Here is a 19,033-nt window from a genome sequence, read left to right as displayed (position 1 = left end):
GAAACAAAACATTGGGTTTTCTGCTTTCGGCTTGGTAAAAACATTGAGATTTTTTTTCCCCTCAGGGATCACAAATGGATAAAGTAACATAGAGATAAAAGTCATTTTCTAAATAGAGGTACAATCGAGGCACCCACATAAGAAACTCCAGGTCTGACTGACTAGTCAATGGTCGCAAAATTTCGTAATTCAGATGCACAGCTGGGATTGAGGGTTGATTTAGGATGTACGCTGTTCAGGATTACAGCTGCGAGGAACACACTTAATGAGGATTGAATGGGTATTTCATTCGTTCATGTTTGTTCTACAGCATATCTGAAATGTGTACTATCAAAAGAGATTTGGTTCCACTAACATCAAGTAGAGCAAGTATATGTATTCTCCCGGAAAGGTACTGAGTGATTGAGTGATTATTTTTCTATTTCTTCCTGGTCATATTTAAGTCTAGCTCTAAGCATTTAGTTTTAATTTTTATTATCATTGGTTAGTCTAATAAAGGATATAAGAATTCTTCTGAAAAAAATGTGTTAAAATGTTCCCTAGTAACATTGCACGCTTTGGAATGCTCAATTTACATTATGAAAGCAGTAGGTCAGAAAACAGCAATGGCAGTGACAAAAATATACCTCGGAATTAATAAAGCTTTCCTACAGCACTTACACATTTACTCTATAAAGTTAGTTTTCCACTTTGTTTTTAGTGAAATCACAAGCGCTGAGAGCCAGTATTATCGGTTAATTGTAGCACACATGTGCAAGATGCTAATTATGTTTGGATTTATAGTAATACTTCTTAATAGCATGGGATTACTCATGAGAAATAAACAGCTCACACAGGAAAGCAATTTCATCCTTCAACCTTTTTTTAAAAAACATGCAACTTAGCAATTATTTAGTAATAGTACTTCTAATGTATAGCCATTATTTGATTAGTAGACCACATCTGAAGTATAGGAAAAAGGTTAGAACAAAATGCCTTCATTTTTCGTGAGATAAAACCCCAAATAGTCTCCAATAGCATGATATCATATACCTTCCTAATATCTTTCAGTTAATTTTCAGGTAAATAAAATATACAAAGTTCACATGCAGCCTTGAGAACAAGATAGTATGGGAACTTATTCTACCCCTCCTCATCAGAGTTTCACTGCTCAGAATATGCAAGCGATGGTTGTATAGATTTCAGTCATCAAATTTTCTCAAGACAGGGCTCCATAACTATTCTATTTTGCTGTGAATAAAGCTAATTATTTCTGTGTTTTGGTTACTTACATTATGCATCGACAGCTGTCATCTGGCTCCAATCTATAAAAAATAAAAAAGCAAGTAACACTTAAAAGTGTTAAGGAAGCAAATCCAAGATGACTGTTTAAAGTCATAATATAAGTGTTCTTAGTGTGTTTAGACAGGGAAAGTCTTAAATGGGTATTTATTGAGGCTATTCAGGCTTCATCCGTTATTTGAACTTCTAGCAACAATTAAGGATTGAGATAAATATTCAAAAACAAATAAGGCTATGCAGTTCAAAACCACAACTTAATCCTTAACCCTTTCAGCATTTAAAAATAGTAGCTACAGATTTTTAATTGGGAACTGGTGCTAGTAAAATCTGGAAAAATGGTTAGTTTCTTATAAGCCTAGACTAAGTCAATTTATATGGTATCCTAGGGTATCAGAAATAAAAAATGAGCCATTTCAATTTGATAATAATATTGTAATAATAAAGGCAAAATTTTTATGTTAATCCTTCAAAGAAGATTTCATGTTAACCACATCCACAGAATTGTGGAGGAGGAAAAATAATTTTTCCTCTACTCTTCTAGGTTCTTGGCTGAGACCCCCTATATCAGAAGATAAATTAACAGGAGAAAAACAAACCAAAATTTAATAACACGTATATCTCCTGTATACAAGGGAGATAACCGGGAAAACTGAGTCCATTCCCTGAAATGGCCCAAGCCATCACCTTGAATACCATCTCCAGCTAAAGACAAAAGATTTTGGGGGTGGGGAACCAGTTATAAGAAGTTTTTACGCAAAGCACAATAAACAAGAGTATGGTTGTTATGCAGATTTAAGTCTCTACCTTTTCCACTGGTAAGAGTTTCTAGAGATATAGTCATCCCCCTCTTCCTGGTACAGGGAAGGAGACGCCCTTATAAATGGAGATTTCCCTTATAAATGTAGATGTCTCTTACAAAAGGGTTACTTCTACTCAGTTTCCAGAGTTTCTTCTGTGTCTGCTGTTTCTAAAAATAATCAGCCAAAAAAATTCTTTATGTCAAAGAGGCATATTTTAAGGTGGCAAATTCTGTTCCCCTTCTGAATAGCTCTCATTCTTGGAGTTATTAGTGCCCTATTATTTTTTGGTCATCTTAAATACATAAAAAAAATTTTTTCCTGCCTGTGTTATTTAAGAAACAATGACCCTAAAGAGTGTAAGGTTGTGAAATAGTTAAAGTGAAAGGACTCTCTTCTGAGCATTTATAAATGAGATTTATATTCCAAAACTGTATGGAAGATTATTTATATTGCAAAACTGTATGGAACATGTATTTTCAATTTCATGTGTTTGTTTCCCTTTTCCTTCTTTTTTCTATATATTTTAAAGAAATTTAAAAATAAAGAAAATGTATATAAAATATAAAAATATTCCCAAAGCTTAGAATATCTACTGCAGATATTTTGTCATATTCATTTCTCATTTTTTTTACTTAAATAAAACAAACTTTAGCAGTTTAGCTAGTCTCCTGTAATGAACCCTGTCAGTAATATTCCCCTCCAAGCTCCCCAGAGGCAACTGCCATCTGACATTTTTATAAGAATCTTTCTAATCTATTTACATTAAGATTTTTATCCTATATGTGTTTTTAAACAATATTTGGTAAAGTGTTGTATGTATTATCCTCCATCTTTCCATTTTCATTCAACATTACTTTCAACATCTCCCATGTTGATCCGTCTGGAACCAGCACCAACATTTTGAGCATCCCACTATTAATGCATATTTAGATTCATTCAGATTTTTCAAGATTACAATTATCTTCACAATGCAAATGCTCACTTTGGTGTCTTTACTTTGCATGTGGGGAACAGATGAAAAATGGATTAAGTTGGTCATGTATCTACTCTCAAGATTATGGAGCTGGAAAGGGGCAAGAAGGTGAGGCGTTACCATGAAATGATTATAATAATTGATTATGGCTGTTAAGTAAGGAGGAAGAGAGGGGGTGTATGAGTTGGCTTGGGCTGCCATAACAAAATACCACAGACTGGGCGACTTATATAACAGAAATTTACTTTCTTACGTATCTGGAGACTTGAAGTCCAAGATCAAGGTGATATCAGGGTTGATTTATGGTGAGACCTCTCTTCCTGACTTATTCTATACCATTTTATATATATATATATATTTTTTTTTATTGGAGTATAATTGCTTTACAATAGTGTGTTTGTTTCTGCTTTATAACAAAGTGAATCAGCTTTACATATACATATATCCCCATATCTCCTCCCTCTTGCATCTCCCTACAACCCTTCCCAACCCACCCCTCTAGGTGGTGACAAAGCACAGGGCTGATCTCCCTGCGCTATGTGGCTGCTTCCCACTAGGTATCTATTTTACATTTGGTAGCGTATATATGTCCATGCCACTCTCTCACTTCATCCCAGCTTACCCTTCCCTCTCCCCATGTCCTCAAGTCCATTCTCTACCTCTGCAGCTTTTTCCTGTCCTGCTCCTAGTTTCCTCAGAACCATTTTTATTTTTTTTAGATTCCATATATATGTGTTAGCATACGGTATTTATTTTTCTCTTTCTGACTTACTTCACTCTGTATGACAGTCTCTAGGTCCATCCACCTAACTACAAATAACTCAATTTCATTTCTTTTTATGGCTGAGTAATACTCCATTGTATATATGTGCCACATCTTCTTTATTCATTCATCTGTCGATGGACACTAAGGATGCTTCCATGCCCTGGCTATTGGAAATAGAGCTGCAATGAATATTGTGGTACATGATTCTTTTTGAATTATGGTTTTCTCAGGATATATGCTCAGTAGTGGGATTGCTGGGTCGTATGGTAGTTCTATTTTTAGTTTTTTAAGGAACTTCCATACTGTTCTCCATAGTGGCTGTATCAATTTACATTCCCACCAGCAGTGCAAGAGCATTCCCTTTCTCCAAAACCTCTCCAGCATTTATCGTTTGTAGATCTGTTGATGATGGCCACACCCTGTGTGGGGTGATACCTCATTGTAGTTTTGATTTGCATTTCTCCAATGATTAGTGATGTTGAGCATCCTTTCATGTGTTAGTTGGCAATCTGTATATCTTCTTTGGAGAAATATCTATTTAGGTCTTCTGCCCATTTTTGGATTGGGTTGTTTGTTTTTTTCATATTGAGCTGCATGAGCTGCTTGTAAATTTTGGAGATTAATCCTTGGTCAGTTGCTTCATTAGCAACTATTTTCTCCCATTCTGAGGGTTGTCTTTTTGTCCTGTTTATGGTTTCCTTTGTTATGCAAAACCTTTTAAGTTTCATTGGGACCCATTTGTTTGTTTTTGTTTTTATTTCCATTGCTCTAGCAGATGGGTCAAAAAGGATCTTGCTGTGATTTATGTCATAGAGTGTCCTGCCTATGTTTTCCTCTAAGAGTTTTATAGTGTCTGCCCTTACATTTAGGTCTTTAATCCATTTTGAGTTTATTTTTGTGTATGGTGTTAGGGAGTGTTCTAATTTCATTCTTTTACATGTAGCTGTCCAGTTTTCCCAGCACCAATTATTGAAGAGGCTGTATTTTCTCCATTGCACATTGTTGCCTCCTTTATCAAAGATAAGGTGACCATATGTGCGTGGGTTTATCTCTGGGCAATCTATCCTGTTCCATTGATCTGTATTTCTCTTTTAGTGCCACTACCAAACTGTCTTGATTACTGTAGCTTTGTAGTATAGTCTAAAGTCTGGGAGCCTGATTCCTCCAGCTCCATTTTCTTTCTCAAGATTGCTTTGGCCATTTGGGGTCTTTTGTGTTTCCATACAAATTGTGAAATTTTTTGTTCCAGTTCTGTGAAAAATGCCATTGGTAGTATGATAGGGATTGCATTGAATTTGTAGATTGCTTTGGGTAGTATAGTCATTTTCACAATGTTGAGTCTTCCAATCCAAGAACACGGTATATCTCTCCATTTGTTCGTATCATCTTTAATTTTTTTCACCAGTGTCTTATAGCTTTCTGCATACAGGTCTTTTGCCTACTTAGGTAGGTTCGTTACTAGATATTTTATTCTTTTTGTTGCAGTGGTAAATGGGAGTGCTTCCTTAACCTCTCTTTCAGATTTTTGCATCATTAATGTATAGGAATGCAGGAGATTTCTGTGCACTAATTTTGTATCCTGCTACTTTACCAAATTCATTGATTAGGTCTAGCAGCTTTCTGGTAGCATCTTTACGGTTCTCTATATATAGTATCATGTCATCTGCAGACAGTGACAGCTTTACTTCTTCTTTTCCGATTTGGATTCTTTTTAGTTCTTTTTCTTCTCTGATTGCTGTGGCTAAAACTTCCAAAATTATGTTGAATAATAGTGGTGACAGTGGACAACCTTGTCTTGCTCCTGATCTTAGTGGAAATGCTTTCAGTTTTTCACCATTGAGAGTGATGTTGGCTGTGGGTTTGTCATATATGACCTTTATTATGTTGAGGTAAGTTCCCCCTATGCCTACTTTCTGGAGGGTTTTTAACATAAATGGGTATTGAATTTTGTCAAAAGCTTTTTCTGCATCGATTGAGATGATCATATGGTTTTTCTCCTTCAATTTGTTAATATGGTTTATCACATTGATTGATTTGCGTATATTGAAGAATCCTTGCATTCCTGGGATAAACCCCACTTGATCATGGTGTATGATCCTTTTAATGTGCTGTTCGATTCTGTTTCCTAGTATTTTGTTGAGGATTTTTGCCTGTATGTTCATAAGTGTTATTGGCATGATATGTCTTTGTGACATCTTTTTCTGGTTTTGGTATCAGGGTGACAGTGGCCTCATAGAACGAGTTTGGGTGTGTTTCTCCCTCTGCTATATTTTGGAAGAGTTTGAGAAGGATAGGTGTTAGCTCTTATCTAAATGTTTGATAGAATTCTCCTGTGAAGCCATCTGGCCCTGGGCTTTTGTTTGTTGGAAGATTTTTAATCACAGACAAAACTTCAGTGCTTGTGGTTGGTCGGTTTATATTTTCTATTTCTTCCTGGTTCAGTCTCAGAAGGTTGTGCTTCTCTAAGAATTTGTCCATTTCTTCCAGGTTGTCCATTTTATTGGCATATAGTTTCTTGTAGTAATCTCTCATGATCCTTTGTATTTCTGCAGTGTCAGTTGTTGCTTCTTTTTCATTTCTAATTCTATTGATCTGAGTCTTCTTCCTGTTTTTCTTCATGAGTCTGGCTAATGGTTTATCAATTTTGTTTATCTTCTCAAAGAACCAGCTTTTAGTTTTATTGATCTTTGCTATCATTTCCTTCATTTCTTTTTCATTTATTTCTGATCTGATCTTTATTTCTTTCTTTCTGCTAACTTTGGATTTTTTTTTGTTCTTCTTTCTCTAATTGCTTTAGGTGTAAGGTTAGGTTGTTTATTTGAGTTTTTTCTTGTTTCTTGAGGTAGGATTGTATTGCTAAAAACTTCCCTCTTAGAACTGCTTTTGCTGCATCCCATAGGATTTGGGTCATTGTGTTTTCATTGTCATTTTTTTCTAGGTATTTTTTTGATTTCCTCTTTGATTTCCTCAGTGATCTCTTGGTTATTTAGTAGTGTATTGTTTAACCTCCTCGTGTTTGTATTTTTTAAAGATTTTTTCCAGTAATTGATATCTAGTCTCATTGCATTGTCGTCAGAAAAGATACTTGATATGAGTTCAATTTTCTTAAATTTACCAAGGCTTGATTTGTGACCCAAGATATGATCTATCCTGGAGAATGTTCCTTGAGCACTTGAGAAGATAGTGTATTCTGTTGTTTTTGGATGGATTGTCCTATAAATATCAATTAAGTCCATCTTGTTTAATATATCATTTAAAGCTTGTGTTTCCTTATTTATTTTCATTTTGGATGATCTGTCCATTGGTGAGAGTGGGTGTTAAAGTCCCCTACTATGATTGTGTTACTGTCAATTTTCCCTTTTATGGCTGTTAGCATTTGCCTTGTGTGCTCAGGTGCTTCTATGTTGGGTGCATAAATATTTGCAATTGTTATGTCTTCTTCTTGGATTGATCCCTTGAACATTATGCAGTGTCCTGCTTCGCCTCCTGTAATAGTCTTCATTTTAAAGTCTATTTTGTCTGATATGAGAATTGCTATTCCAGCTTTCTTTTGATTTTCATTTGCATGGAATATCTTTTTTCCATCTCCTCACTTTCAGTCTGTATGTTTCCCTAGGTCTGAAGTGGGTCTCTTGTGACAGCATATATATGGGTCTCATTTTTGTATCCATTCAGCCAGTCTATGTCTTTTGGTTGGACCATTTAATCTATTTACATTTAAGGTAGTCATCCATATGTATGTCCCTATTACCATTTTCTTAATTTGTTTTCGTTTGTTATTGTAGGTCTTTTCCTTCTTGTGCGTTTCCTGCCTATAGAAATTTCTTTAGCATTTGTTGTAAAGCTGGTTTTGTGGTGCTGAATTCTCTTAGCTTTTGCTTGTCTGTAAAGGTTTTAATTTCTCCATCGAATCTGAATGAGATCCTTGCTGTGTAGAGTAATCTTGGTTGTAGGTTTTTCCCTTTCATCACTTTAAATATGTCCTGCCACAGCCTTCTGGCTTACAGAGTTTCTGCTGAAAGAACAGCTGTTAACCTTATCGGGATTCCCTTGTATGTTATTTGTTGTTTTCCCCTTGCTGCTTTTAATATTTTTGTTTGTATTTAATTTTTGATAGTTTGATTAATATGTGTCTTGAGGTGTTGCTCCTTGGATTTATCCTGTCTGAGACTCTCTGTGCTTCCTGGACTTGACTATTTCCTTTCCCATGTTATGGAAGTTTTCAACTATAATCTCTTCAAATATTTTCTCAGACCCCTTCTTTTTCTTTTCTTCTTCTGGGACCACTATCATTCGAATGTTGGTGTATTTAGTGTTGTCCCAGCGGTCTCTGAGACTGTCCTCAATTCTTTTCATCCTTTTTTTCTGTATTCTGCTCTGCGGTGTTATTTCTAGTATTTTATCTTCCAGATCACTTACCCATTCTTCTGTCTCAGTTATTCTTCTGTTGATTCCTTCAAGAGAATTTTTAATTTCATTTATTTTGTTGTTCATCATTGTTTGTTTGCTGTTTAGTTCTTCTAGGTCCTTGTTAAACGTTTCTTGTATTTTCTCCATTCTATTTCCAAGATTTTGGATCATTTTTACTATCAGTATTCTGAATTCTTTTCCAGGTAGACTGCTTATTTCCTCTTCACTTGTTTGGTCTGGTGGGTTTTTACCTTGCTCCTTCATCTGCTGTGTGTTTCTCTGTCTTCTCATTTTGCTTAACTTACTGTGTTTGGGGTCTCCTTTTTGCAGGCTGCAGGTTCATATTTCCCATTGTTTTTGGTGTCTGCCACCAGTGGCTACGGTTGGTTCAGTGGGTTGTGTAGGCTTCCTGGTGGAGGGGACTGGTGCCTGTGTTCTAGTGGATGAGGCTGGATCTTGTCTTTCTGGTGGGCAGGACCACATCCAGCGTTGTCTTTTGGGGTGTCTGTGACCTTGTTATGATTTTAGGCAGCCTCTCTGCTAATGGGTTGGTTGTGTTCCTGTCTTGCTAGTTGTTTGGCATGGGGTTTCCAGTACTGTAGCTTGATGGTGGTTGAGTGGAGCTGGGTCTTAGCTTTGAGCTGGAGATCTCTTGGAGATCTTTCACTGTTTGATATTATGTAGAGTCGGGAGGTCTCTGGTCGACCAATGTCCTGAAATTGGCTCTCCCACCTCAGAAGCAGAGGTTTGACACCCAGCCTGAGCACCAAGTTCCTGTCAGCCATATGGCTCAGAAGAAAATTGAGAATAAAAGAAAGAAGGAAAAAATAAAATAAAATAAAGTTATTAAAATAAAAGAAATTATTTAAAAAATTAAAAGGTAATAAAAAAAAGAAAAACAAAAAGAAAGAAAGAAAGAAGAGAGCAACCAAACCATAAAACAAATCCACCAATGGTAACAAGTGCTAAAAACTATACTAAGAAAACAAACAAACAAACAAAAAGAACGGATAGACAGAACCCTAGGAGAAATGGTAAAAGGAAAGCTATACAGACAAAATCACCCAAACAAGCATACACATGCAAACTCACAAAAAGTGAAAAAGGAAAAAATATATATATATATCTATATTTTAAAGAAAAGGAAGAAAGCAACCAAATCAATAATCAAATCTACCAATGATAATGAACTCTAAATACTAAACTAAGACAAACCTAAAACTAGAAACAAATTAGAAGCAGCAAGAAACCCCAAGTCTACAGTTGCTCCCAAAGTTCATAGCCTCAATTTTGGGATGATTTGTTGTCTATTCAGGTATTCCACAGATGCAGGGTACATCAAGTTGATTGTGGAGATTTAATATGCTGCTCCTGAGGCTGCTGGGAGAAATTTCCATTTCTCTTCTTTGTTCGCACAGCTCCTGGTGTTCAGGTTTGGATTTGGCCCCGCCTCTGCATGTAGGCCGCCTGAGAGAATCTATTCTTCACTCAGACAGGACGGGGTTAAAGGAGCAGCTGATTCGGGGGCTCTGGCTCACTCAGGCCGGGGGGAGGGAGGGGTGTGGGGAGAGCCTGCAGTGGCAGAGGACGGCATGATGTTGCAACAGCCTGAGGTGCACCTTGTGTTCTTCTGGGGAAGTTGTCCCTGGATCAGGAAACCCTGGCAGTGGCGGGCTGCACAGGCTCCAGGAAAGGGAGGTGTGGATAGTGACCTGTGCTCGCACACAGGTTTCTTGGTGGCTGCAGCAGCAGCCTGTTTCATGCCCGTCTCTGGGGTCCGCGCTGATAGCCGCGGCTCGCGCCTGTCTCTGGAGCTCATTTAGGCGGTGTTCTGAATCCCCTCTCTTTGTGCACCCTGAAACAATGGCCTCTTGCCTCTTAGGCACTTCCAGGCTTTTTCTGGACTCCCTCCCAGCTACCTGTGGTGGACTAGCCCCCTTCAGGCTGTGTTCATGCAGCCAACCCCAGTCCTCTCCCTGAGTTCTGACCTCTGAAGCCTGAGCCTCAGCTCCCAGCCCCACCTGCCCTGGCAGGTGAGCAGGCAAGCCTCTCAGGCTGGTGAGTGCTGGTCGGCACTGATCCTCTGTGCAGGAATCTCTCCACTTTGCCCTCTGCACCCCTATTGCTGGGCTGTCCTCCATGGCTCCGAAGCTTCCCCTCCACCGTCCCCTGTCTCCACCAGTGAAGGGTCTTCCTAGTGTGTGGAAACCTTTCCTTCTTCACAGCTCCCTCCCAGAGGTGCAGGTCCCATCCCTATTCTTTTGTCTCTGTTTTTTCTTTTGCCCTACCCAGGTACATGGGGAGTTTCTTGCCTTTTGGGAGGTCTGAGGTCTTCTGCCAGCGTTCAGTAGGTGTTCTGTAGGAGTTGTTCCACATGTAGATGTATTTCTGATGTATTTGTTGGGAGGAAGGTGATCTCCGTGTCTTATTCCTCCGCCATCTTGCAGTTCTCTCTCCTATGCCATTTTAAAAAGGTAAATCATAGATGAAGAAGTAATACTTCCAGGATGGAGGGTCTGAACCCATCCTGGTGCACATGAGTTCTTTTAGATCAGTGCTTTTCTTGCCATAGACTTTGAATTACCCTATTGAGGCTCTATGGGAAATAGCTCAAGTAATCTCTGGGTATGAAATTGTTGCTTCACTTTATTATTTATCAATTCAATGACAATGTGTAGACAAAAGAAAGGAACTCTATCCATATCCAATAAAACCAGAGAAGTGTTGGTATAGATATATAGATCTATTAGCCTAAACGATTCTGCATTTCATCCTTGACATTTATGGGCAGTTTATCCCTCCCATCTAGGGTAAACCTATATCTGAGTTGATCTGGGCTTTTGCCAGTGTATGCTTGTTAACCTGTTATCCTGAGGTTAGCACCTTCCTTTACTCTAAAATGTGTTCCAGTTTGAATAATGAGTTATATCCAACCATTCACCAAGATCTGGCAATACAAGCCAATTTTAAACACTAATATTTCCTCCAACATTTATCATTCAAAACTATTTAAAAACACAGCGATGAATCTGACATTTACTTATGCTCTTTTCATAAGCACAGTTATTGGTTATACATGTCACCTAAAAGAATTAAGAAAAAGGAAATGAATGCTTAGAATATTAAATATAAGAATGCATCACCTTTACTATGAAAAGTTATTGTGACTATTTTATTTTCATATAAAGCAAATATTAGGCCACTGGATTTTGGTGTTATGAAAAAACAGCCATTTAAATGCAAAAAAGAAGTCATCACTGTTAAAAACTTCTACATCAAAAGATCACAAGCTTTTTACAAGAGAGAAAGCATTCCTCAATAAAGTGCTTTATTTTGCTTTGTTTTAATATGTGATATCCAGTAAGCTCCACTTTAAAAATACAAAAATGGATAAAAATAATAATATAAAAAAACATTCTTAACATGACAGATAAATATGATTCCCTTTGCTTGGCTCAGTTTTCCTCCAAATCCATTCAAATACATAAATCACAGATGTTCCCATGGCAAGTCCTTAGAGATGTGAATACAGGGTAAAAACAAATATCTAAAAATAACTTGAGTAGCAGACAGAAAAAAATTAAATGTGAAAATTTTTATTACAGTTTTAAGATTAGGAATAATCCTTGGGGAAGTAGAGGAAGCATCTCATTGAAATTGTACACCCAGGAGTGTAGGAGTGTACAAGGTCACAATATGTCATTTCTGAATGTGGGAGAAGAGAAGTTGTGAGGACCTTACTTGGCAGATGACAAATGTCCTCTAGGCTTTCTTAGATTAAAGCCTGTCAAACATGAAATTTCTACATAAAGCTGTCAACTGATCTGTGGCACTATTGTATTGCTACAGAGTTCAGGAGAGATGGCCAAAAGAATGAAACTAAAACACATGTAAAAAAATTAAAACCAGTTTTGAATGTTTGGGAGCAAAGGAGGTCAGGAATCTACAAATAGAATTTAAAATATATTGAGGAAGAGGAGGTGAAACTTATACTGGACATGATAATTATTTGACTCTAAGTGACATAACAAAATTCAGCTCTCATTGCCATTCCTTATTCGTGGAAATTCAAAACCTGTTAGAGCTGAAATGGGTCCTGGGTGAGACAGCAAGGAGGTAGGGTAGGGCTGAGAGGTTGCCCTCTAAGTTTGACATTCCTAAACTGGAATCTTAGCTCTGCTGTGTACTCAGTATTTGATTGTGGTGAATTTATTTATGTCTCTTTATGTTAATAACCTTACCTATAAAATGGGTATGACACCATCCACATAGTTTATGATAAGTTTTAAAATAAGCAATGTATTTAAAAACTTAGTATGATGCCTGGCATATAGTAAACTTTGAATAAAAATGCTTGTTACATGATTGTCTACCTGCTTAATTTGAAGATGTAGAAATTAGGCATCATAAGGATAAATGTGAGTTCTCCAAGGTCACAAAAAATTAATTTCAAATGCCCTATTATTTTCACTATTCTCACCTTCTTGGTTTGATACAGGGGAGGGAAACTAAAATGTAGATTTGAACTTGTTTTTAAGTTATAAATTGGTTTTGTTAATTTTAGTTGATAAACTCAAAGGACTCCTACATGGTCTCAATTAAACTAATCATATGAATACAGATTACAAATACATTTTGTCCAGTGTGAATACCTGCCAAAAAAATCCACAACAGAGGAAAATATTAATTATCAGGTGGAGAAAATGACAGACTCTGTGGATATATCACTTTCTTTGCCCAACCAATCCAGTTCTTGCTCAAAGAGCCCATGAAAAAAGTAGTTATGGCAAAAACTTCACAGTGGGACAACTGGCAGACACAAGATTAACCAAATGACCAAAATGATAAATTATCACCAATGGGATAAACTGAAACCTTGTACCACCTGATAGAATTCAATGAATTGAACAACTATCACTTCTGTGATAATTATGCCAAAATATTTAAATGAAAATACTCATGAGGAAACTTCTGACCAACCCACTGGGGAGACACACTAGATAAATGATTAGCCTGAAATTACATCCTGTTAATATAGAATGAGAAATGGTCAATTGGTGGTTATTTTATTGTTAATAATATGCCAATTCTCTTCCTTTTTCTTCCCATTATCCTATTCTCTTTCAGAAAGTATGAGGACCTGAGGCCAGAAATGGGAAACACAGCTTTGCATCTATTAGGAGTTTAATTAAAGAAGGGTTAATTTAGATAATTTTAAATGTAGATATAATTTATTTTTCTTTATTGAGGTATAGTTGATTTACAATATTATGTTAGTCTCAGGTGCACAACATAGTGATTCAAAATTTACATAGATTATACTCCATTTAAAGTTATAAAATATTGGCTATATTGCCTGTGGTTTACAATATACCCTTATAGCTTATTTAATTTATACATGGTGATTTGTACCTGCTCTTAATCCCCTACCTCTATCTTGCCCCCTCCTTCCCTCTCCCTACTGGTAACCACTAGTTTATATTAGTGAGTCTGTTTCCATTTGGTTACATCCACTTGATTGTTTTATTTTCTTAGATTCCACATATAAGTGATATCATGCAGTATTTGTCTTTCTCTGCCTGATTTCTTTCACTAAGCATAATACCCTCGAGGTTCATCTATGTTGTTGCAAATGGAAGAACTTCATTCTTTTTTACAACTAAGTAGTATTCCATTGTGTGTGTGTGTGTGTGTGTGTGTGTGTGTGTGTATTGATGGACACTTAGATTGCTTCCATACTTGGCTATTGTAAATAATGCTGCTATGAATATCAGGGTGCATGTATCTTTTTGAATTAGTGCTTTTGTTTTCTTCAGATACATAACTGGGAGGGAACTGCTGGATCATATGGTAGTTCTATTTTCAGTTTTTTGAGGAACATCCATACTGTTTTCCATAGTAGCTACACCAATTTACACTCCCACCAACACTGTACAAGTGTTCCCTTTTCTTCACATTTTCACCAGCAATTTTTATTTCTGGTATTTTTGATGATAGCCATTCTGATAGGTGTGAGATGATATCTCATTGTCATTTTGATTCATATTTCTCTGATTATTAGAGATATTCAGCATTTTTTCAGGTGCCTGTTGGCTATCTGTATGTTTTCTTTGGAAAAATGTCAGTTCAGGTCTTCTGCCCATTTTTTAATGGGGTTGTTTCTTATTTTGATATTGACTTATATGAGCTTTTAAAAAATATCTTGGATATCAATTTCTCATTAGTCATATCATTTGCAAGTATTTTCTCCCATTTAGTAGGTTGTCTTCATTTTGTTGATGGTTTCCTTTTCTGTTGAAAAAGCTTTTAACATCAATTATATCCCATTTGTTTATTTTTTCTTTTGTTTCCTTTGCCTTAGGAGACAAATCCAAAAATTATTGTTATTACTTATGTCAAAGAGTGTTCTGCTTAAGTTTCCTTCTAGGAATTTTATGGTTTCAGGTCTTACATTTAGGTCTTTAATCCATTTTGAGTTTATTTTTGTATATGGTGTGAGAAAATGTTCTAACTTTATGCTTTTAAATGTAGCTGTCCAGTTTTACCCATCACCACTTATTGAAGAGATTTTCTCCATTGTATATTCTTGCCTCCTTTGTCATAGATTAATTGACCATAAGTGCATGTGTTCATTTCTGGGCTCTCTACTCTATTCCATTAATCTATATGTGTGTTTTGTCCCAGTGTCATACTGTTTGGATTACTATAACTTTGTAGTAATGTCTGAAGTCAAGAAGCATGATATGTCCAACTCTGTTCTTTTTTCCTAAAGATTACTTTAGCTTTTGGGGTCTTTTGTGTTTCTATGCAAACCTTAAAATTATTTGTTCTTGTTCTGTGAAAAATGTCATAGGTATTTTGATACAGATTGCATTGAATCTGTAGATTGCCTTGGGGAGTGTGGTAATTTTAATAATATTAATTCTTCCAATACATGAACATGGTATATTTTTCCATCTTTTCATGTCATCTTCAGTTTCCTTCATCAGTGTCTTATAGTTTCTGAGTAGAGGTTTTCACTTCATTATTTAGACTTACTTCTAGGATTTTATCCTTTTTTATGTGATGATGTTTTCTTAATTTCTTTTTTTGATAGTTGCTTATTAGTGTATAGAAATGCAAAAGATTTATTTATATTAATTTCATATACTGCAACTTTACTGAATTCACTGATAAACTCTAGTAGATTTTTGGTGGCATCTTTAGGATTTTCTATGTATCGTATCATGTCATCTTCAAACAGTGACAGTTCTAATTCTTCCTTTACAATTTGGATTCCATATCTTGTACCTGATCTTAGCAGAAATGCTTTCAGGTTTTTATCATTGAGTATGAGGGGCTTATCATGGCCTTTATTATGTTGAGGTATGTTCCCTCTTTAACTTCTTTGTGGAGAGTTTTCATCATAAATGGAAGCTGAATATTGTCAAAAGTTTTTCTGCATATATTGAGATAATCATATGGTTTTCATTCTTCAATTTGTTAATGTGGTGTATCACATTGATTTATAGATATTAAACCACACTTGCATCCCCGAGATAAATCCCACTTGATCTTGGAGTATGATCCTTTTAACATACTGTTAAATTCAATTTGCTAATATTATGTGGAAGATTTTTGCATTCATATTCATCAGTGATATTGGCCTATAATTTTCATTTTTTTGTAATATTTTTGTCTCATTTTGGTATCAGGGTGATGCTGGCTTCATAGACTGGATTTAGAAGAGTTCTTTTCTCTGCAATTTTTTGAAAGAGTTAGAGAAGGATAGGTGTTAACTCTTCTCTAAATGTTTGGTAGAATTCACCTGTGAAGACTTCTGGTCCTGGACTTTATTTATTGGAAGATTTTTATTTTTATTAGTTATTCAATCTTATTACTCTTCATATTTTCTATTTCATCCTGGTTCAATCTTGGGAGAGTGTACATATCTAGGAATTTTCCCATTTATTCTAGGTTATCCATTGTATTGGCATATAGTTATTTGTAGTAATCACTTATGATCCTTTGTACTTCTGATCTCAACTTCATATACATTTTAAGAACCCTGTTAGCTGTAAATTTTCCGTTTTCTTTTCTGATTTTATTAACTTGAGCCCTTACTCTTTTTTCTTGATGAGTCTGGCTAAAGGTTTATTAATTTTGTTTATCTTTTCAAAGAACCAGCCATTAGTTTCATTAATATTTTCTATTGTTTTTTAGTCTCTATTCATTTATTTCTGCTCTGATCCTTATGATTTCTTGCCTTCTACTAACTTTGGATTTGTTCCTCTTTTTCTAGCTCCTTTACATATATGGTTAGGTTGTTTATTTGATATTTATATTGTTTCCTGGTGTAAGCTTGTATGTCTCTAAACATCCCTGTTAGAACTACTTTTGCTATGTCCCATAGATATTTGGATCATTGTGTTTCCATTTTCATTTGTCTTAAGGTATTTTTTGATTTCTCCTCTGATTTCTTCAATGATCCACTGGTTCTTTAGTAACATACTGTTCAGCTTCCACATATTTGTGCTTTTGCAGTTTTTTTTTAAAATCAAATCTGGTTGCTTTCCAGTCTCATAATGTTGTGGTCAATAAAGATGCTTGATATGATTTCAATTTTCTTAAATTTACCAAGGCTTATTTTTGTTGTCTAGCATGTGATCTTTACTGGAAATTGTTCTGTGTGCTCTTGAAAAGAATATGTACTCTGCTGTTTTGTGGATGGAATGGTCTATATGTCTAATAAGCCCATTTACACTAATGTGTCATTTAAGGCTAGTGTTTCCTTATTGGTATTCTGTCTGAATGATGCGTCCATTGATGTAAGTGGAGTATTAAAGTCCCCTACTATTATTGTGTTACTATCAATTTTTCCCTGTATGTCTGTTAATATATGCTTTTCGTACTTAGGTGCTCCTATGTTGGGTGTATATATATTTACAATTGTTATGTCTTCTTCTTGGATTGATCCTTTGATCCTTATGCAATGTCCTTCTTTGTCTATTGTTACAGTCTTTCTTTTAAAATCTATTTTATGTGATATAAATATTGTTACCCCAGCTTTCTTTTGATTTCCTTTTGCAAGGAATACCTCTTCCCATCCTATTACTTTCAGTATGTGCCTTTAGATTTGAGTCTCTTTTTGGTAGCATGTAAATGGGTCTTGTTTTTGCATCCATTCAATCACTCTATGTCTTTTGATTGGAGCATTTATTCCATTTACATTTAAAGTAGTTATCGATAGGTATGTACTTACTGCAGTATTATTAATTGTTTTGTTGGTGGTTTTGTAGGTTCTTTTTCGTTCCTTTCTTCTTCTTATGTTCCCGTCTCTTGTGATTTCATGACTATCTTTAGTGCTATGTTTTGATTCTTTTCTCTTTATTTTGTGTGTATCTATTATAGATTTTTGGAGTATGGTTACCATGAGGCTTATATATAGCAATCTCTACATATATGCAATTATTCTAAATTTCTGATCTCAACTTCATATACATTTTAAGAACCCTGTATTTCTACTCTCCCACCTCACACTTACTGTCTTAGATGTAATATTTTATAATTTTTGGTTTTGTATATCCCTTAACCACTTATTGCAGACATAGAATTATATATATTATTTTGTCAGTTAACCCTTCATACTCGCTTTGTATATGATTGATTTACTACCTTTACTATGTATTTGCCTTTACCCATGAGCTTTTTCCTTTCATAGTTTTCGTGTCTTTAATTGTGGCCTTTTCTTTTCCTGCTTAGAGAAGTCCTTCTAACAATTCTTGTAAAACTGGTTTGGTGAGGCTGAACTCTTAGCTTTTGCGTACCTGTAAAACATTTGATCTCCCCATCAAATCTAAATAAATGCCTTGCTGTGTAGAGCTTTCTTGATTGTAAGTTTTTCCTTTTCATCACTTTAAATACACCACACCACTCTCTTCTGGCCTGCAGAGTTCCTGCTGAAAAGTCAGCCTAGGGCCTTATGGTAGTTCTCTTGTACCTAACTTGTTGCTTTTCCTTTGTTGTGTTAATACTCTCTTTTTATCTTTAATTTTTTAATTTTAATTATAATGTGTATTGGTGTGGTTCTCTTTGGGTTGATTCTGTTTGGGATTCTCTGTGCTTCCTGGACTTGGATGTCTGTTTCCTTTCCCAGGTTAATGAAGTTCTTAGCTATTATGTCTTTTAAGTTGCTTCCATCAGACAATCTAGTTTTAAAGACCTTTTCTTCCCTAACTTTCTAGCCTGTTCTATTTTACAAAAAATATTTGTATCTTTCTTAAATATTCTTGAGAAATGTTATTTAAAAGGCTGCATGACTCCTTATAAGATGAATGTGTTGTAGTTTGTATATATTTTGGAAAATGCTATATGTAGTGGGTGGTATTTATTTAAAGTAGATGAAATATGGTATTTGTGATTTTTAAAAATTTGCTTAAGGGTCTTTGGAAGGAAATATAATCTCCAATTATAACATTAATTTTGGGGGAACAGGAATTCGACTTACATCATTTGAATTTTCTGTACCTTTTTAGAAATATAATCCACAGTAAGTTCAAGAAGTGCTTATATACTTTTAAAAAGGTTTCAAATCACTTATGCCTATCCAAATCAAGGTAAAATATGAATGTTGCCATAAAATTAAGCAAAAAATGTAAGCTTCAAATTTACCTCCCATAAGCAAAGCTCTATACAATGAAATAAATTATTTTAATTATATTGCATAATTTAAAAAAAACCTTTCAGATTGAAGTATTCATCTGAGATATTTTGTACTAAATATTGACATATATATATATATATATTTACAGGATCAGTTAATGA

Source organism: Eschrichtius robustus, chromosome 9 (genome assembly GCF_028021215.1).
Source record: "Eschrichtius robustus isolate mEscRob2 chromosome 9, mEscRob2.pri, whole genome shotgun sequence".
Lineage (NCBI taxonomy): Eukaryota > Metazoa > Chordata > Mammalia > Artiodactyla > Eschrichtiidae > Eschrichtius > Eschrichtius robustus.
The sequence above is the reverse complement of the archived record's forward strand: the minus strand, read 5'-3'. Positions refer to the sequence as shown.